This window comes from Lepidochelys kempii, chromosome 4 (assembly GCF_965140265.1).
Source record: "Lepidochelys kempii isolate rLepKem1 chromosome 4, rLepKem1.hap2, whole genome shotgun sequence".
NCBI lineage: Eukaryota > Metazoa > Chordata > Testudines > Cheloniidae > Lepidochelys > Lepidochelys kempii.
This window is the reverse complement of record NC_133259.1, coordinates 113,808,731-113,830,776: the sequence shown is the minus strand read 5'-3', so window position 1 is coordinate 113,830,776 and position 22,046 is coordinate 113,808,731. Positions and strand designations below refer to the sequence as shown.

At 46.1% G+C, this 22,046-nt stretch overlaps 2 pseudogenes; both read left to right on the top strand.

The window, feature by feature from the left end:
* Positions 1-7,703: 7,703 nt before the first annotated feature.
* Positions 7,704-7,907, top strand: LOC140911007 (U2 spliceosomal RNA; annotated as a pseudogene).
* Positions 7,908-12,624: 4,717 nt separating this feature from the next.
* On the top strand, positions 12,625-12,799 carry LOC140911006 (U2 spliceosomal RNA; annotated as a pseudogene).
* Positions 12,800-22,046: the final 9,247 nt, after the last annotated feature.

Below are 22,046 nucleotides of genomic sequence, written 5' to 3'. Positions count from 1 at the left end.
TACTCTGCATATACTTACTAACAACACATCGCAGACCATACAACTATCACAGACCATACAAGTGATGTTGGGTCCAGTCAGTGTTTGAATGGGAAACTTCCAAAGAAAATCCAGGGCTACAGGAAATGGTGTCAATGATTCAGTAATTGGTGCTCTGTCCTCTAAGCCAGTACAGAGCCAGAGCAGTATAGTGAAAGAAGGAATTTTGTTGTGTGAAAGTCCAGTGTTCCAGAGACGTTAACCTCTTAAGGATTCCATGGCTTCCTTTCAAAGGGTGTGTTTAAAAGCAGTGTGAATGCCTGGCTGTGTCCTAGTTTGTGTAATTACATTCTGCCTACCTAAATTTTCCTTGCAGTTAAATCTTTTTTATTCTGCTTCATTTCCTGCCTGAGACTGGTTAGCTGCTTAATGGCACAGTAACTGGTCGTGCTGTTGTTTGTTAGTAAAGCAGAATGGGTGGCATTTAAATGGCAGCTGATGTGACCCTAGTATAGCCATATATAATGTACTTTGGGCTGAATGATATTCTGTAGAACAAATGCAGTGGTGATGCATAAAGAGATGCAAGTTATACATTTGTAAGTGGATCTGAGTCTAAAGGAACCTAACTAGGTGTAACTTGCATATTAAGAGGGCTGGAAGAAGATGTAAATTACATCTACTTAGATTTGGGGCCAGGCTTGCTAGAGTAATCAGGAGGGCATTAAACTAAAAGTGAAAGGGGGAGAGGGGAAAGAGGACAGGTATGAGCACTCAGCACAAAACTGAGATGTTGAGAATAAAATTAATCAAGGAACCAAAGGACATGAACAGAAGAAATTCTTTAGTTAATAGACTAATGCTAGCAGCCAGGGTAACAAACAGGAGGAATTGGAATTGCTCATTTATGAGAATAAATTTGATCTAGTTGGTATTACTGAAATCTGGTGGGCTGATTCTCATGACTGGAATGTTAAAATCAATAGTTAAATTTATTTAGGAAGGATCGAGTAGGCAGCGGGGAAGTGTCACTGTCAAAAATGGCATTACCTATTTCTGAGTCACTGACAATTTGGAAGAAAATGATCTTCAATGCTTATGGATCAGTGTCCTAACAGACAGCACACAATATGGGGTATTGCTTGCGGTCTGCTACAGACCACCAAATCACACTAGGGAACAGGATGACTGACTCCGAACACCCTATATATAGAGTGTAGGGGGAAAGAATAAGTTTGTGATCATGGGGGACTTCAATGTGAATGGCATATGCTGCAAGCATCAAGCGGCCAGTATTAAAAGATCTCTGGAATTTCTAAATATTATAGATGACAATTTTCTACCTCAGAAAGTGTTGCAGCCAACACAGGGGAATTCTATATTACATCTTGTCTTGACAGATAAAGAGCAACTGATCGCTGAAGTAAAATTTAATGGTAACTTAAACACAAGTAATCATGACTTGATTGCACCAGCCATGCAGGGGTCTATAGGGATGTCAATTCCTAGTGAAACTGAGAGGAGCGGGGGTTGGGACAGGTGTTGCTACCTGATGGGATGGATGCTGTCTAAAGAGTTCTAGGCACCATTTGATCCTCCCTTCTCCAGTGTTTATAGACAGAGCTGACTGGACTCAACTGAGAGTCCTCGTTTCTGCTCAGCGATTACTAGCGCTGACATCACGGAAGAGTAGGTGTGGGGATAGCGTTGCATTAGAAGACAACAAAGAGGCAACAGCTGAGAGGTCCCTACTAACCAGTGAAATCATTAAGAGCTGAAAACAGTTAGAGCTTGGCCAAGTGGTGGATGCTCTGCATGTAACATCACTGAAGTGCCAGTGAGTGGCAAGCAGCAGACGTAATACAGCGACAGAGGTGGCAGAGATAGCAGCAGCAATGAGTCAGTTTCAGCAGCACCGGGGAGAGAGGTGAACCCCCATGAATGCACCTCTCCGAACTCAGAGTCCTCACTGACCAAGGACAACCAACAGTGAGTGGGGTGCAGCAGAGGGGGACAGGGAGTGGCGTGTTGAAGGAACAGTGGTTCATTAGACATTCACACCTCAAAGCAGGAAACCGAGGCAAAGGACACTGCCTGACATAATGTGGGGTGAGTGTAATGTTTTCAAATTGTGGCTGTGGTGTTTTCCCCCAATTAATGCTGGGTTCTCTTTTCCTTTTTATTAACTTTTCTTTTGCTATACACAGACTCAGCACTTGCAAGTGGGGAAGTATTGCCTCTTAGAGGTGCTCAGGGTGGTGTTTAGTTTTCCCAAATTACTGGGAAGGGGCTTGAGCCAGTTCTATTTTGTATTATTAAGAGGAACCCCTAGATATTGAACCTGGCCCTTGTTGCTGACTCCATCTGGCAGAAAGAATACACAATGATTAGACTTGAACTCCATCTATTTTGCTTAACGAAAAGAAGGTTAAGGGGTGACTTGATCACAGTCTGTAAGTCCCTACATGGGGAATAAATATTTAACAATGGGCTCTTCAGTCTAACAGAGGAAGGTATAACACAGTCTAATGGCTGGAAGATAAAGGTGGACAAATTCAGACTGGAAATAGGATGTAAATTTTTAATGATGAGAGTAATTAATCACTGGAACAATTTACCAAGGATCGTGGTGGATTCTTCATCACTGACAATTTTTAACTGATGATTGGATGCTTTTCTAAAAAATATGCTCTAGGAATGATTTGGTCCGTGCTATATTGGAAGTCAGACTAGATCACAATGGTCCCTGCTGACCTGGAATCTATGAATCTGTGAATGTGGCCCTATAAATGTAATGGTCCAAATTCATCCAGTGAATTCATAGGAAGGATGAATTTGGACCACAGTCTATTTGTCTTTCAATGTATTCTTACTTTGATATTTTAGTGCCAAATAATACTGGTACAGTGCTAGTGAAATAAACAATGGAAATGGAAATGAAAGCAGAGTGAATGGGACATATAACTTTAATTGTAAAAAGATTGTGAAAGTATTTGATATTTTTTAAACTTTATACTTTGTATTAAGTTTTGATTAATGTTATACTCAGGCACATCCCTAATTATTAATAATTAGATAATCAGTGAAACTTTTATGAAGTAATGATGGTTCATTACTTCAGTAATTAGGTTTGAAAGACAAATTTTATGGAGGTTGGATGACTGTATTTTTTCTTTAGTTGTTATTTCCTCCTTCATCTTTGAATAATACCCGATCTTAGTGTACAAGTGTACTTACTGCGACTCCCATTTTATGGGATGAACATGTCCACTGCTAGATCTGTTCAGGGGGTGTACTATGCACCATTACATTGCTGAACAGTTCTGGTGCATACATGGCATGGGGCCATGGCTGTGCCACCTTTCTGCCCCCTTCGAGTGTCTAGTGCTCAAGGACTGCTATGACTAAATGAATTCTCTGCTCTGGGGAGCACAAAGATTTCAACTTCCCTTAGCCTTCTTGTGTGTCCGTGGATACAACATTGACGGCTGCAGCCGTCAATGACTCTCTTGTATTAGCAATATTGCTCGTGTAGCTTGTATAGTTGTACTCTGTTAGGGCTTCAGAGTAACAGCCATGTTAGTCTGTATTCGCAAAAAGAAAAGGAGTACTTGTGGCACCTTAGAGACTAACCAAGTTATTTGAGCATGAGCTTTCGTGAGCTACAGCTCACTTCATCGGATGCAACCGATGAAAAAGCAAAAAAAGCATTGAGTACATTAGCTTTTTCCACATCCTCTGTCACTAGGTTGCCTCCCTCATTCAGTAAGGGGCCCACACATTCCTTGGCTTTCTTCTTGTTGCCAACATACCTGAAGAAACCCTTCTTGTTACTCTTGACATCTCTGGCTAGCTGCAGCTCCAGGTGCGATTTGGCCCTCCTGATAACATTCCTACATGCCCGAGCAATATTTTTATACTCTTCCCTGGTCATATGTCCAACCTTCCACTTCTTGTAAGCTTCTTTTTTATGTTTAAGATCTGCTAGGATTTCACCATTAAGCCAAGTTGGTCGCCTGCCATATTTACTATTCTTTCGACTCATCGGGATGGTTTGTCCCTGTAACCTCAACAGGGATTCCTTGAAATACAGCCAGCTCTCCTGGACTCCTTTCCCCTTCAAGTTAGTCCCCCAGGGGATCCTGGCCATCCGTTCCCTGAGGGAGTCGAAGTCTGCTTTCCTGAAGTCCAGGGTCCGTATCCTGCTGCTTACCTTTGTTCCCTGCGTCAGGATCCTGAACTCAACCAACTCATGGTCACTGCCTCCCAGATTCCCATCCACTTTTGCTTCCCCCACTAATTCTACCCGGTTTGTGAGCAGCAGGTCAAGAAAAGCACCCCCCCTAGTTGGCTCCTCTAGCACTTGCGCCAGGAAATTGTCCCCTACGCTTTCCAAAAACTTCCTGGATTGTCTATGCACCGCTGTATTGCTCTCCCAGCAGATATCAGGAAAATTAAAGTCACCCATGAGAATCAGGGCATGCGATCTAGTAGCTTCCGTGAGCTGCCGGAAGAAAGCCTCATCCACCTCATCCCCCTGGTCCGGTGGTCTATAGCAGACTCCCACCACTACATCACTCTTGTTGCACACACTTCTAAACTTAATCCAGAGACACTCAGGTTTTTCTGCAGTTTCGTACCGGAGCTCTGAGCAGTCATACTGCTCCCTTACATACAGTGCTACTCCCCCACCTTTTCTGCCCTGCCTGTCCTTCCTGAACAGTTTATAACCATCCATGACAGTACTCCAGTCATATGAGTTATCCCACCAAGTCTCTGTTATTCCGATCACGTCATAGTTCCTTGACATCACCAGGACCTCCAGTTCTCCCTGCTTGTTTCCAAGGCTTTGTGCATTTGTATATAAGCACTTGAGATAACCTGTTGATCGCCCCTCATTGCCAGTATGAGGCAGGAGCCCTCCCCTCACAGACATTCCTGCCTGTGCTTCCTCCCGGTATCCCGCTTTCCCACTTACCTCAGGGCTTTGGTCTCCTTCCCCCGGTGAACCTAGTTTAAAGCCCTCCTCACTAGGTTAGCCAGCCTGCTGGCAAAGATGCTCTTCCCTCTCTTCGTAAGATGGAGCCCGTCTCTACCCAGCACTCCTCCTTCATGGAACACCATCCCATGGTCAAAGAAACCAAAGCCTTCTCTCCGACACCATCTGCGTAGCCATTCGTTGACTTCCACGATTCGACGCTCCCTACCTAGGCCTTTTCCTTCCGCGGGGAGGATGGACGAGAACACCACTTGCGCCTCCAACTCCTTTATTCTTCTTCCTAGAGCCACATAGTCCACAGTGATCCGCTCAAGTACTTCTGCCTTGTCAGCAAACAGAACAGATGAGTGAGCGAATCCAAACAGCACTCAGTCACATGATAACAGTTGATTCTGCGACCTAATCAGATAGGAAATCTTACTGCTACCTAAAGGATAGCAGAGGATAAAATAGTTCCTGGATTTCCACAGAGCTCCTATTGGAAGAGAGCAAGGAAAAATACTCTAGGATTCTATGTTGGTTTTCATATTGACAGATTTTAGAACAAGTTATTTAGAACTCTTCTACAGTACATAAAAAAGAAATTTTATATCCAAACACACACAAGTAGAGCTGGGAGGTCTTAATGACAGTGCTGAAAGTGATCAGAATATGGGATTTAAAAGCAATTTATGTTTAGAATCAACTACAAATGGCAGAAAAACAGTCTGTGTCTAGAACATAAGTCATATATTCCCTCTTACGTCTGTCCCTTAAAAATAATGGAATATTTTTTTTTACTGGAAAAATATATGTAAACAGATACTGTTACCATGTCATTAACTACCGCCATCAAAAACAACTGGAAACCTACGGGAGAAATGTATTAATACTTCCAGCAATAATCTATACGACAAATAAATAGCCCTGATGTCTTTTACAAAGATATATGAAAATACTATGCATCATTCTGAGGAATAAATTCAGTTACAGAGGTCACCCATAGAAGCTATATAAATATCTAAATGATTTAAGGTCTTTTCTGGCCACGATAGTTGTACCGCTTTAACTGGTGTAATTAAAATGGTACAACACCCCTAATGTGGACATAGTTATATCAATATAAAAATGTCCTGTATTAGTACAGCCTAGTCCCCTTCCCATATTGAAAAGGTGCTCTATATGTAAAGGTGTCTTATATAACTGTGTCCACACCAGCAGCTGTAGTGGTATTTACATTAAATCTCAGGAAAAGCTTCCTAACTGTAAGCATAGTAGGATAATGGACCAGGCTGCCTAAAGAAGTCATGGAAGCTCCTTTGTTGGAGGTTTCCAAAAAGAGGCTGGATAGCCATCTGTCTTGGATGGTTTAGACACAAAATATCCTGCACCCTAGCAGGGGGTTAGACTAGACGACCCTGGCAGTCCCTTCTAACCCCATGGTTCTATGATTCTAACCATATGATTTAAAAAAAAAATCACAGCCCTAACCCAAAATGGTGTTCTGGTAAATCAGGCCAAAGTATATGCAGTATCCCCTAGACATTCCCTGTACTAGGGAAGATTGGAAATATTTTAAAGGCAGCTGTTGCATGTTGATGGCGTGAGGGTTGATTGAATGAGGGGGGAGAATCATATAGTTTTACAGTTAATGGTGTTTCCAAATTCAAGTGGTGCTTGATGATTGGAGTCACCCTGTGGTTATTAGCTAGGGCAGGGAGCCTTGGAGACATTCAGATCTGAGCAGTGTGTTGAGTTCCTAAAGACCGGTGGCAAACAGTGGCAATCTGGATAGAACTGGAGGGAGTATGGGAGGAAGGCAGAGAGATTATATTAACTGAAGGAATGAGCAGGTAAAGCAAAGGGGAGTGTAACGAATGCAAGGAGAGATGGGGAAGAGAAAACAAACAAATAAAAGCATAAATCAGAAGCTGCTCCAGTTTGGAGGAAAGTTTTTCCCAGGAAAGATGGGCAGAGGCTTAGTGAAGAGAAGAAAAAAAATAAATAGGAAAACAAAAAGGGAGGGAAATGATAGAAACAGAGGAAAGAAGGGGAGGGAGAAAGAACTAAAAATGGCAGCAGAATCAGACTTCTGCTTTTTAAATATTAATATTTGAAGGTATTTCTCTGTAGCCTCTCTCTGATTTATCCCATTTGTGAGGTGCTGCACCAGCCATGTCCAGGAAGTCAGTACAATGACGATTGAATAGAAATGCTGATTTTTATAACTGAATGTCCACCCCTTCCCTAGCCACATCCTTCCCTGCAAAAATAAAATTAGTTTGCTGTGCTCCTCAGTCTAAGCCTTGAACTACTGGTAGCTGAGGAAGATTCCCCTTTAGCAGAAGTAGTGGACTAGGCATATATATTTAGAGAAGAAGAACCTGGGTTTTATCTCTAATGCCAAATATAATGTATGTGGTTTAGCTGACAACCAGCCTGTCTTCAGGCAATCATTAATTGTGACATATGAAAGGCAGGGGCCAAGATGAGACTAACCACTGAGTGAAATGAAAAAAAGATGCCCTTGGGTTAATCTTATAACAAGTCCTATTATATCCAGCTACTTAATTTTAAACTTAAAATTTTACAAAAGGTATGGCACCTACTACTCTTAAAAACCCATTTGTAGGCTTTAAAAAGTTGTCATTTCTTTTACTGAGCTCTCTTCCTGCCATGCTATTCAGGTCATATCTTTTCATAATTTCATTCTTCACTCTCTTCAGGAACATTTCTGACTTCAACCATCGCTTCTCGGCTCCTTGGAACTAAAATCAAAGTGTAGTGTCTGTTCTTATCAGTTTAATCTCTTTTGATGAACACTTACAACACCTGCTCTGAAGATGGATTCTCCTGCTGCCATTTTTGAAAAAAATCGATGCTGCTTTGAAGATGTATTCCGCTGCATCTTCTTTGGAAGAAAATCCTCTCTCTGCTCCTGAGACATCCCCAGCTGCATCGTGTACCGCTATGGCTGCTGCTCCACGGAAGGTCTCTTGGACAATGACTATGAAGAAGATCCTAGGTGCCTCCAGGACATTGCAGACCAGCAGCACGAAGGGGAAGAACGGTGCCTCCTCGAAGGACCCTCTCTGAGATGCTGCTCCAGAAAGATCCTGCATCCTGAGGCTGGCCTGTCGGGACATCACAACCAGAAGGAACATCCTGCCCCCGACACCGCAGCAGCACCAGCTGCTGAGGGATAGCCCCCGCACTTTCCAGGAGCTGCCAACAGAGAGCCCCCCGGCTCTCGAGCAGCACCAGCCGCCAATGGAGAGCTCCCCTGCTCTCCAGCTGCAAGATGCTCTGAGGTGACCACCTCCCACCCCTGCAGCTGCCCAGGTCCCTGACACTGGTGGTGCTCTCGCTGCTCTACACACCATCAAGGTAGGAATCCCCACAGACGGGACCAGCATCTCTCCAGAGACCATCCAGAGGGTCACCAGCACCTTGCCGGATGCCTGCCCAGCCTCAGGAACCATCCAGAGGGACCCCAGGACCTTGCCAGATGCCCACCCAGCCGGACCTCTCGACCCCACCCACCCACACCAGGAAGAACCAGCCAGCGATACCACCAATGCTGCTGGAACCCCCCCGCTGCAAGGTAATGAGGACAGCATCTACCTGCAGTACCCCCTCCCTGCGGATGTGCTCATCTGCCCCATCTGCTCTCCACCCCAAAGCTTCCACCTCCTCGGTGGCGTCACCAGGCACCTGAAGAAATGCCACAACAAGCGGGTCGCCTTCAGCTGTGCCCTCTGCAGTCTGCCCTTCGAGACACAGAAGCAACGCAAGAAGCACCAAGTCGCCTGCAGGAAACGCCTCAAGGGAACAACACAGTCTCCTGCCCCGGCTCCCAGCCCTCCTGCTGCATGCCGGCCCGCTGCTCCTGAGCCTCAACAAAGAAAACCTACCTTGCAAGCTGTCGTCAAGAAGCCTGCCCCTGTCGCCAGGCCAGTGGAACAGGATGCTGCAATCGAGAAGGTACCTGCTGCCTCAGGGAACATTACCCAGGTCCTCGCCAGCAGGAGGCCCGTCTCACCCTCCCATGTCGCCAAGCAGATCTCCATGCAGAGACAACTCAGTGCTACCTTGCCACCTGTCCAGCACGTCCCCGTCCCCAGAAGGATCAGTGCCCCACCGCGCATAGCTGCTCGAGATCCTATCACTGGAAGAGCCAGCGCCGCCCCTCGGACTGCCCTGCAAACTCCAACTGCTGAAGGAGCCAGAGCCATGTCTCAGACCACCCTACGAGCTCCAGCAGCCAGAGGAGCCAGTGCCAAACCTCAGACCGCCCTGCCAGCTCCAACCATCGGAGGAGCCAGTGCCACACCCCAGACCACCCTGCGACCTCCAGTCACCAGAGGAGCCAGCACCCGCCCCAGATCGCCCTACAAGCTCCAGATGTCACTGGAGGAACCAGCCCCGCAGCCACACCAAAGCACCAGGCCTTCATCGCCAGACGGACCAGCACGGCCCCCAAGTCCATTCTGTGGGACACTGCTTACGGGAGATCTCACAGTCCAGCGGCAACCGCCCAGGCAGCAGCCACTCATAGAAGGACCAGCGGTGTCCCAGCAACCCCCGAGCCAGACCGTGTCTCTCCGACCACTAGCAACGCCAGCATCCCGCCAGAGATCCCGCCCCAGCACCCAACCGAAGGGAATCCTGACCCACTAGATAGACAGCAGGCCAACCACGCAACAGGCTCAAAGCCTGCAACAGATGAGGTTGAGGACTCTGAGGACCAGCAGCCAATGGTTGAGGGCTGCCACTCTGTGGCAGACCGCCTGGACTGAGGAGCTACAAGCGGCAGCTTCCTTTGACGACTTCGACCGCCTCATAGACAGGCTAACCTGAGAACTGTCTGTGGAAATCACTCCCAGGAGGAGTTCGAACCAGGAGAACGCCTCGCCTGCCCACAGAACACCTGCTCCGAACCACACCACCACCACCAGGGGAGCCAGAAGTAGAGATGCCAGTTGCCGCTACGATCCAGCAGCGGCTTCAAGGATTCAAAAGCTGTACCGGGCAAACCGCTCCAAGGCCATGAGGGAGATCCTAGACGGGCCCTCATCCTACTGCATGATCCCATCTGAGCGTCTCTACAGCTACTTCAAGGATGTATTTGACCGCATAGCCCAGGACGACGTGCAGCGCACAGAGTGCCTCGACCCCCTGCCCCGTGTTGACGAAGCCGGTGTCCTGGAGACTGACTATACACCCAAGGAAGTGATGGCCAGACTCTCAAAAACAAAAAACACAGCTCCTGGGAAAGACAGCATCCCTACAGCCTCTTGAAAAAGCAAGATCCCAGCTGCCTGGTCCTCGCCACGCTCTTCAACCAGTGCAAGTGATTCTGCCAGACTCCCAGCTCCTGGAAGAAGGCCATGACAGTGCTGGTGTACAAGAAGGGTGAGTGGGATGACCCCAGCAATTGGAGACCCATCTCCCTCTGCTCCATGATGTACAAGCTATATGCCAGTTGTCTGGTGTCGCGGATCACGGCGCGGTCGGTGAGCTGGGGAGCCATTAGCTCCATCCAGAAAGGCTTCATGTCCTGCAAGGGCTGCTGTGAACACAACTTTGTCCTCCAAACCATCATTGAAATGGCCAGAAGGGCTCGGAGGCAGTGCGCAGTAGCGTGGCTCGACCTGGCTAATTCCTTTGGGTCCATGCCCCACCACCACATCTTGCGATCTCCAATGGCACAGATGGCTTCAACCTCCATGGTGAGAGGGTGAGCATTCTGGCTTACGCGGACGACCTGGTACTGACCACGGATGACCCAGAGAGCCTCCAAGGTATGCTAGACGCCACCAGTTGAGCTGCCGACTGGATGGGGTTCCGCTTCCATGCAAAGAAGTGCGCAACTTTCCACGTCGATGGCAGCCAAAGGGACTCGGTGCAGATGATGGGGTTCCAGATCCAGGGCAAGCCCGTCATCCCCCTGGCAGAGAGGCAAGCATACCAGCACCGCGGCATGCCGACGGGTTTCCATGTCCGGCAGACACCCAAGGACACCATCCAGGAGATCTTGTAGGATGCCGCCAAGATCGACGCCTCCCTGCTAGCACCATGGCAGAAGATAAATGGCCTGAACACCTTCCTGATCCCCTGCATCTCATTCGTCCTAAGGAGATCTGCTGTGGCAAAGGTACCCCTCAACAAGGCAGACAAGATCGTCCGGCAGCTGGTGAAGAAGTGGCTGTTTCTTCCCCAGAGAGCCAGCAACGAGCTGGTCTAAATTATGGCATGGCGGTGCCAACGTCCACCACATGGGTGACCTGTGTGACATTGTGGTGATCACCCACGCCTTCCGCCTGCTGATGTGTCCCGATGTCATGGTACGGAACATCGCGGCGAATGCCCTCCATGACACGACAAAGAAGTGGATCAGCAGAGCCCCCTCCAACCAAGACATAGCCACCTTCCTGAGCGGTTCCCTGGATAGCGAATTCAGACGGGATGGGCGCGACATCGCTTAACTGTTGTCCCGTGCTCGCAACACCACGTGTTGCCTGTGGAAGTGCATCGGCTGCCGCTGGAAGTGGTGAGAGGAGCGCCAGGAGCTGGGAGTCCGGGTGCTGCAGATCAGGTCCAACGACAACACCATCGTCACCCGAGCACCAGGGGCATGCTGGAGAGGACCCTGAAGGCAGCCATCCACTGGTACATGGAAACCCTGAAGCATAAACCGGACTGGGTAAAGCCTTCGAACTGACCAGCAAGTGGGACGCAAGCAACCACTTCCTTGCTGGGGGCTGCTTCACCCGTTTCGCCGACTGGAGGTTCATCCACCATGCCCGGCTCAACTGCGTCCCGCTCAACAGAGCCATCCACCATGGGAACTTAAACAAGAGTTGCAGGAAGTGCGGCTACTCCAACGAGACCCTGCCCCACATTCTGTGCGGCTGCAAGCCCCACGCCAGAGCCTGGCAGCTGCGCCACAATGCCATCCAGAACCGCCTGGTGAAAGCCATCGCACCGTGCCTGGGGGAGGTTGCCGTGAACTGCACCATCCCTGGTACTGACAGCCAGCTGCGCCCTGACGTGGTTGTCACCGATGAGGCCCTGAGAGCAAAGGGCTACGAGGTGCAGATGGATGCCCTGATCGTTGGAGTCCTGGGCGCTTGGGACCTCTGCAATGAGCGTGTGCTGCGGACCTGTGGGATCGGTCGATGCTACGCACTGCTCATGCAGTGCCTCATGGTCTCAGACACCATCCGATGGTCCAGGGACATCTACATCAAACACATCACCAGCCACCGACAGTACCAGGAGGTGTGAGCCGGAACGACATCGTGCATCAACTACAAGAAAGGGACCGAGAGACTTTTTCCATTGGACCATATGAACTGGAACCATAATTTCACTGAACATTATATTGCACCAAATGAGGGTAAATCCATCCTCATCATGGTATCCACTCATTATACTCCACACCTGAACATGGCCATTATATGAACAACATACCCTCATATCTCAAAGTCTGTACTTTGACCTGTTAACCTTTTACCCCCAATTGGGGATATTGCAGATTATGTATTCCTTATGCCACCCGATCCTAAACCGAACTTCACACCCTTTGATAATCTGTACGTTATTCCCTGATAACCAGACACTTCTATGCTTAAACTCTGTACCGTTTTCTTTTTATTTTAACATCCTCTTAACAAAATTATTAAATCTATTCTTATTAGTTTAATATCTGCTATGTCCTTTATTTGAGGACTGTATATTGAATTGATTTTTGAAACAGGGGGATAGAAGAGGAGCTTGCTCTGTCCACCCCATGCATTGACCTGGTATTGCAGGGTCTCCTGGAATGGTGCATTTTTAATTTTTTTTAGAGGGGAGGGATAGCTCAGTGGTTTGAGTATTAGCCTGCTAAATCCAGGGTTGTGAGTGCAATCCTTGAGGGGGCCATTTAGGGATCTGGGGCAAAAATTGGGGTTTGGTCCTGCTTTGAACAGGGGGTTGGACTAGATGACCTCCTGAGGTCCTTTCCAGCCCTGATATTCTATGATCTTTCTTTTGCTTTTTCTTTAATCCCTGCACATTGCAGCACCATTCTCAGAACACTTTCAAAGTCTTCTATCAAAAAGATTTGAAAACTACTTTTTTTTTAAACCACCTTATTCAGACCTGAGCAAAAACTTCAAATCCAGACTCCAGTGAGAGACTGCTGAATTGGAATTCATTTGAAAATTGGATACAATTAACTTAGGCTTGAATAGAGACTGGGAGTGGCTAAGTCATTATGCAAGGTAACCTATTTCCCCTTGTTTTTTCCTACCACCGCCCCCGATGTTCTTGTTAAACCCCGGATTTGTGCTGGAAATGGCCCACCTTGATTATCATACACATTGTAAGGAGAGTGATCACTTTAGATAAGCTATTACCAGCAGGAGAGTGGGGTGGGGGGAGGTATTTTTTCATGCTTTGTGTGTATAAAAAGATCTACACTTTCCACAGTATGCAGCCGATGAAGTGAGCTGTAGCTCACGAAAGCTTATGATCAAATAAATTGGTTAGTCTCTAAGGTGCCACGAGTACTCCTTTTCTTTTTATAATTTACAGGAATTACTTCATGCATGACTTAAATGCAGTGAAATGCAAGCTGTTTAAAAATGCCATATGATGTATTCCAGAACGCCATTGTACCCACAAAGTTGCTTGACGTCTTGTTGAAGGTCTTTGGCTGAGACGCCATCATACACCAATCTAGGGCCATCAACTCTGATGTCCTCAACTGCTGGCACAGTTTCAGGAAACATTCAATTTTCTACATAGTGATGCCAGTGTGACTGGTAGAACTGCAGCTTCTCAGCCTGGGTGCATGGCAAAAGGAGGGAGACTATATTTTAAGGGAGGAATTGCTTCTGTGAAGGGGTTCAGACTATTGCCACGTGTAAAGTGGGACATGCAGAAGAGAGGGGACACGAGAGACTCCATCTAGCCTGAAATGCTGACAAAACTTGGACTCACAGCAGGGTTAAGAATAGACTAGGGACAGGTGCATCTCACAGCTTTTATTATTTTTTGAAGATCTGTAGAACTTTTAAAAAGTAGATAGACCATGGTTAAGAAATTCCTTTGCTAAGCCTATGCACCTTCTTTCCTGACATTTAGTTCCTGAACAGGTTAAACGAGAGACCACAACCTAAGCAGAACTCTGAGGGACTGTGTGTAAGCAACAGAGGAACTGGTTCTAGGATTTAGGGAGGCAGGACTGCAGAGTCCCACCTCCCAAGGAGAGGCTCAGATGAAAGGTCTTAGATCAGCAATGTGCCTTGCAGACCCCAGAGCTAGGAACAATGACTAGACTCTGCCCAGACACAGCTGGCTTGAAAGCACATGGAATCCTGTGGTTAGGTGCATTTGCAATAGACTGCTGACCATTTTGGGGAGGACTGGGGTAGCTTGTGACAGCATGCATGGAGCATGGCTTTTTAAGGAAGTTATTGGGTTAAATAACATGTCATGTGCAGAACTGTTTGCACATGGGATTGATGTATCTAGCGCTAATTAATTCCAATCCAGAACACTTTTTCAACTGGATAATAAAATGACATGGAGAATGATCTGGATCTGAAGTAGTCTATGAAAGTTGGTAATGTCAAGGATATTCATCCATCTTTTATAAGCTCACAGGAAACAAAAATGAAATCCTCTTTTTCATATTGGCAAGTGAACTTTTTATAACTTTATAGCCATTGCTTCATAGTGAAGTGCTGTTGCAAATGGTACTCTGCCCATGAAGGATTTTTTTACTCCATTAATCTAGAGGTAACAGAAGTTTTCAGGCACAGACATACAGTTGTTTCTGTGGGCTTTGGTACATTCATGCGTTTGATTTGGACACAGTAGGAAAAGGTTCCTGTTCAGAAATGAAAAGGATTTTTCAAACTAGGTTAGCTTCTAGAGACATGAATGTGCTGTCTGGGCACAAGTCAATGACCAGATTCATTCCTGGTGTACTTCATTCACTTAAACAGAATTACAGTATAGATGAACTTGGCCCAGCGTCTTGTACTATAACTTGGTTATTTGATCTAACATAAAATATACCACCACTTTGAAGAGGAAAAAAGTGTGTTATTAATGATTCTTTGGGAGAATTAAAATTCTCATTACACATCTGTTTACATTTTCAGACACTTAAAAGCATTCATCTGTGGCTTCCCAAATCTGTGCACATTAGTGTGAACTGCATGGGCAAAGAAAGTAACCACAACCTTAAACCAATAAACAGCCCAGTAGTAACTGGTTCAGTGCAATCCTGTAAGGGCTTCTGTAAAGTCCTCATACTAAGCGGGTAGGCTGACCATAGCCTTGCCCCAAATATTGTTAAAAGGATTTGGCCACATAACTGAGGTACCATCTCAGCTAGATCATAAGTCAAAGGACACATCTTTGACTTCATCCATCCTTGTCCTTGGGTTTTGGCCATCCAAACCATTTGGATAAACATCAGACACAAGATCACGATATTTGAGCTAAGACTTCCAATAAACACAGGGCTATGTGAAGTGAAGCAGCTGATGCCCTGCACGCAGCCCTCTGCCCCACCCCCAAGATGATTTGTGGATGAGTGGATTGCTGTCAGGTATAGACATACTGCCCATGCGCACACCATCCATGGTGAATTATGGTAACCCACCCAAGGGATTTTACACCCCTGCTACAAAGTGCAGTCAAACCAGGAAATCTCTGTAGTGTGCAGTGAGGTACAGAGTGCCCTTGGGGAATGTTTTCCTTGCTTTGACTGCCCTTTGCAGTTGACCTGTAACTTTAAAACTGATTTGACCCTCCAGGGTCTGACATGTAAGCGTAAGATGGAATCTCAAGCACTTTCATCAAAGATGTGTGAATTGCCATGCCATGGGAACTGGAAAAATTAGAGGCCCTGATCCTGCAGACAATTAAGAATTTAGGGCTTGTCTACAGCAAGTTAATCTAGTTTGAAAACAGTTGCATACACATGCTGCAATCCATCATTGAGCACTAACTCTGCATTTGCTGTGAACTCTGGAGTGCCCTTGTCAAGTGGACTATGCTTGCTGCGAATGGAATTAATGTGGTCTATGGTTCGTGTGGATGTAAGTGTTGTGCACTGCTTTTTGCCATGTGTCCAATGGCTATCTCACAGTGCTCTGCAGGTCAGCCATTACTGACGCATCCGTTCACCTGTCTGCCTTCCCCTGCTCTGGTGTCAAGTTCCCAGGATGTCCCCCAACTCTCTTTAAATGCTGGCACAAAGCCAGAAGTTGCCCATTTGCTTCTGGATCCAGATGTGTCAGCAATCCTGTGATATAAAGAGAGTAGCGCTCCAGAAGGCCCACAATGTGACTCGTGCAGCTGCTTAGAGAGGTGCTGAGACCCTGGATCTCATTGCCATCTGGGGAGAAGTATCAGTGCAGGAAGCACTTGTGGCCAGCCACTGGAATAAAGATCTTTTTGGGGATATTGCCAAGCAGCTGTGTGAGCTAATCTACGACTGGGATACCAACCAGTGCTGGATAAAGAGCAAGCCGCTCAGGAGTAAGTACACTGAAATGAGGGACAAAAGCAGACAGACAATCTATTTTATGAAGTTCTCAAGGAACTCAAATATGAAATTGCAGAAATACTTAGTGTGGTATGTAAACTATCATTTAGATCAGCCTCTGTACTAGATGACTGGAAGGTAGCTAATATAATGCCATTTTTTAAAAGGGCTCCAGAGGAGACCCTGGCAATTACAGGCCATTGAGCCCTAACTTCAATACTGGACAAATTGGTAGAAACTATGGTAAGGAACAAAATTATCAGACATACAAATATGATTTATTGGGGAAGAATCTAAATGGCTTTTGTAAAGAGAAGTCATGCTTCATCATTCAATTAGAATTCTTGGAGGGAGTCAACAGGCATGTGGATAAGGGTGATCCAGTTGATATAGTGTACTTGGACTTTCAGAAAACTTTTGACAAGGTCCCTCACCAAAGACTCTGAATGAAACTAAGTAGCCAAGGGATCTCACTCAATTGGGTGATATACCTGAGACACATTGATGATATTTTCATCCTCTAGAAGATCGCACTGGCTGAGAGATGGAAGCAGTACATGGTGACCCAGAGGGAAAAAGAATTGCAACTCTCCCAGGCGATCATGGCAGTGGCCAAGGAAAGCAAAACCATGACAAAGGAGATCTTGGAAAAAGATAGGGAGCTGCAAAGGCAATTCATGGTGCTATCCTGAGCCAGAAGACTCTTACAAAACATCCTCCTGCTCAGCCAGGAGGCCTTGCAATCCTGTTAGCTAGAAGCCAGCCCTGTCCTTTAGCCCCTGGGCAAAACTGGCTACAGGGTCCAGCAGTAACTCCTCCCCATCATACCCATGCAGCACTTTTCCCAGAGGCCATTCCCCATTAAGGGACCAACATCTGCCCACTGAAAACACTGGCTCCTAGTAGCCCAGCACTCCTGATCCCTACAAAACACCAGAAAACTTCAAGCTGAGCCATTCAACTCCAGAATCCCCATGTATAAGAAGAGGCAGAGGGAAGACCTACACGTGCTTCTAATTTTAAGTGCCTCCCCTCTCCCATGTTATTTTTTACACAGTCTGCATTGTTACACTTTCCGTTTGGTTTGCACTGTTATTTTATTGAAAGCTTTGCTCTTTGTTGGGCAGTAAGTAGGTAAACAAAAAGGTATTCTTATTTCTCCATGGGTTCAATCAAAATTTTACTTTTGGCTTTGTTACTGTTTTATAACAAAAAGCATTTAAAATCCAGTTTGGTCTATTATGACTTATCACTACATGTAACACAAAAGGCTTTAAATAAAGCTAAAACGATTCATATGGTTTTGCAAAATTATATACGCAACATCTGACTTCCACCACTCAAACAATGCTGCACTGCTCACAGTCTATCCCAACCTCTCCCCTCCACAGATTAGCAGCTGGACGTACAGCTACACATATTCATGCATGAAACTCAAAATATGAACAATAGACATCCCTGAAAATATTCCCCTAGATGTTAGGCTGCTTGTACTGCTGAGTGAGTCTCTGCGTCTCAGCCTCTCACCCATCATTAGGGCTTTCCTCCTGGGTCTTATTAATATTATGCTGAATACAGCATGAAGCTATAATAGTCCCATCTTATTTTCCCCTGTTACTGCTGACAAAGAAAACCAATAGCAGTGCTGTTGGCTTTCAAAGGGCCAAATGCACACACGACCATCATTCTTCAACTGATCAGGCAATAGTTAAAATGTTCCTTCCTTCTGTCCAAGTAGACTGTTTATGTGTAAGGGGACTGTTGCCCCCTAACTAACATTCAATGGGGGTGTTTTAGTGGCTAGCTCCCAGTACTAAAAGGGGGAAGGGTCAATGGGGAATCAGGACCCTGAGACTGCCAGTCCCTAGGAGCAATGGGGAGAGGCCAGTGCTCCAGGTCAGCCTGAATGACAGGGCAGGAAGGCTAATCAGGGAGTCAGGAGGCCAGGGAAATCCTATCCTCCGTGTGAGCTGGATTTGCCTGGGTCAGACAGAGTGGGGCCAAGCTAAGGAGAAAGCAGGAGCCCAACTGAGCTGGGGAGCAGAGCTGTACCAGAGCCACAGGGACCGCAGCCCAGAGAGAGCAGACCCTGTGCTGGGAGCAGAGGTGCAGCCCCAAAGCCAGAGGCACAGCCCAGAGAGAGCTGACTTGCCCTGGGAGGAGAGTTGCAGCAACCAGGGCCAGAGGGGCCAGAGAAGCAGCCCAGGGAGCTGGAGGTAGAGCAGCAGCCGTGCTGAGACAGAGTGGTGGAGCTGGAGCAGTCCGGGGCCAGGTGTCGTGAGCCGCTGGGGAGAGCGAGGGGGGACCCTGGGCAGTGGGCCCAGCACAGGGAGACGCTTCAGCCAGGAGGTTCTGCAGGCCAGATTCGGAGGGGGATTGGTAACCCTGACAGGGCGAGGGCAACGCTGGGAAGAAGGGCCCTGCCACCTAGAGCCTGAGAGCGTGTGGCCACCACCAGAGCAAGTGTCCGACCCACAGCATCCCTGCAGCACAGCCAGGGCCTGAGAAGAAGGCCTGGGTCTTACAAGGAACAGACTGAACTGCCTGGACATTCCAGAGACACTGTTTGTGATGTTTCCTTTAACCTTTCCCATTATTCCTTATTCTTTTTAAAATTAATTGTTGATTAAATAACTTGCATTTGCTTTAAATTGTATGTAATGATCAGTGGGTCAGAGAAGTGCCCAGTGCAGAGAGAGTACCCTGCAGTGGGGACACCCTAGCCCCTGTCCTAGGTGACCACAACAGGGTGGGGGGGTCGAGTCCCCCAGGAATCCTGGGCCCAGCCTTGTTGGGATTACGAGGACTTTGCCAGACAGGAGAGTGGAAGGGGAGTCCTCAAGGGCAGGGAGGCCTCTGATCCTTTCGCTAGCCTGCTTCACCGGGGTAGCGCAGAAGCCAGGAAAGTTCCCCACAATAGCGGGACTATTCTCCTGCTTACATATGGCTTCATTAACCAGGGCATCCCAGAATAACTAGATCAATCTCCGCACCATTAATATCCATAGTGGTCCTTGGGGGAAAACCATCCTTTCTCCATGAATTTAAATAAAATGAGTTCTGAAACATGCTTGCATCATGGACCCTTCCAGACCATGCAGCATTTGTGTTTGTAAACCTGCAACAGCAGTCAACCACTCCTTGGAGCATCATGGAGAAATACCTCCTTCTATTTATAAATTCTGCAGCCTGGTGGAGGGCTGAGGGAAAATGATAAGCATATGGGTTCCATCAACTGCCTCAATACAGTTTGGGACCCCCATGCATGCAAAGCTGTCAATAATTTCCTGAGCATTATCTAACTTTATAACCCAGCTATACAGAACCTTATAATGGCATAGCCGACCTGCATGACAGTGGCTCCCACAGCTGAACTCCCAATGCCAAACAGGTTGGCTACAGACCAGTAACACTCTGAGGTGGCCAGCTTCCCCACAGGCATGGGGAGCTACACGTTTGTATGCTGCCGCTGCAGCTCCAGAGTCAGTTCTGCACAGAGCTCAAAAAAGGTAGCAGTCCCCATCCTGAAATTCTCTTGCCATTGCTGGTTATCTTGGGTCTGCAGAATGGTCGTGTCTCATCATTCCACGCTGGACCCAGAAACAGTGCTGCATGGTATGTAGTGGATCCTGGAGCCAATCCTCTAGATCCAGCAGCTCAGGGTCCTTGTCCTGCTGCAACAGCTTCATAGGGATCTGCTGCTGTTGGAGGAGCCACTGATGCTCCCATTGAATATTCTCCTGCACCAGCACCAGCTACTCAGTGGTGCAGCAAGCAAAGTCTAATGTTGAATGCGTCCAGGTTTGATGCTGTAATAGAGCCCAAGCAGCCTCTGTGTATTCACATTTGCCACTATAGCAGCGTGGTGCAATTCTGGGTCCATGCTGGCAGACAGCGATTCAAAATTGGCGCTAGCCCACCCAGAAAGGAAGGGTGGGGCGGCAACAGCAGAAACATCTTTTTAAAAAAACGTTAGAGTCCACCTGGCTTCCACTTTGCATCCCACAATTCACAGCAAAAAACAAACAGTCTCATGATGCATGTTGCTCAGCTGCAAAGCAAAGGACTCTGGGATATACCCCAAGAATGCTATTCACTCCGTTCACAAAAAATTGCTGCCAGGATGAGAATTTACAAATGGGATGCCTGTTCCGTTTTACACTATTGGTGCAATTTGCATACTGCAAGTCAAAAAGCTGTGCATTAACCTCTTGTTTAGACATATTCTTTCCTACTTTTATGCATGTGAGTAATCCCATCGATTTCAATGGAGTTACTTGTGTGTGTAAAGCTAAGCACATATCTAAATGTTTGCAGGATTGGAACCTTAGCAACAAACTGACAATTTGACCAGTCAGTGTAGAACAGTTTTTCTGAGATTCATGCATATTTGCCACAAAAATAATAAACTAGCAGACCAATGAACCACATTCAGATCTATGCAGAACTTCAGGACTCAGTCAAGAAGTCTGCTAAGCATAAGTTTTAGAAGCATACATTTTAATATGTGCTTGCCAAATATGGGGAGTTTCTGTTTTGTATACCAATTGCCATATTATTCTCCCAAAGCCCTTCCTTCTTAGGTTAAATAAAGTATGCCCTCAATAATTTTTTCATCTTGCTTGTTTCTGAAATGTAATTTCTCTTAAGGAAAAGACTTCAATAGCTCCTCACTTCTAAAGTTGCAGAATAATTAGTACATTCCACTATCAGGTGAGTATAAATCTATATTTCATGTAAATACCATATTCTATTTGAGAGCTTTCAAACTTCTCAAACAAGACATATTGTAATATAAAAATTGTATGTGGGATGCTTTAACAAAGGAAAATTATTTATTCATACTTAAATTACGCTGCTAAATCTTCATGCCAGTATCTTTAGATCAAAACAAAGTAAACTGCTCATTACCAATACTATCCAAATAAAAAAAAACAAGGTAAACATGTCAGAGGGACACAAACATTTACAATATAAAGTGACAGCTTCATGTTGTTTTATTCCATCCACATTCTATTAAGGGCTGATTTTATTTTGTATATTTCAACTAAGTCTCAGATGTTCAATGTGCAGAAGCTATTTGTCTAGTTCTGCTTTATTTATTTTCATACTTTTTTCAAGACCAGTTTAATATATTTATACTGTATAGTGTTCTGTCGTGGGCTGTTATATCAGACTAATCAATATGATATCAGAGCGCCTTGTTGAGCAATAATTTGAATTCATTTAATACTGGCAATATTTCTTAAAAACTAGAAAAATTGAGTATATTTCAATGGACCATGTAATTTATTTCTGCTTTTTAGGGTACACTCACAAAAGCCTCTCAAATGAATTGATCAATTTGAGCAAAGAGCATATTTGTTGTTTAATTTGGGGGGAAATAAGTGGGAAAATATGTTGATGCCACAGTATGAACTTGCATAGCTATGACAAATTTTATGAAATCATCCTCTCACACAGAGGAAAAAGCATGGGAGACAAGAATTGACTTCTGCAATTTGTGACACTGACTCCTAGTTGGTGCATTTCAAT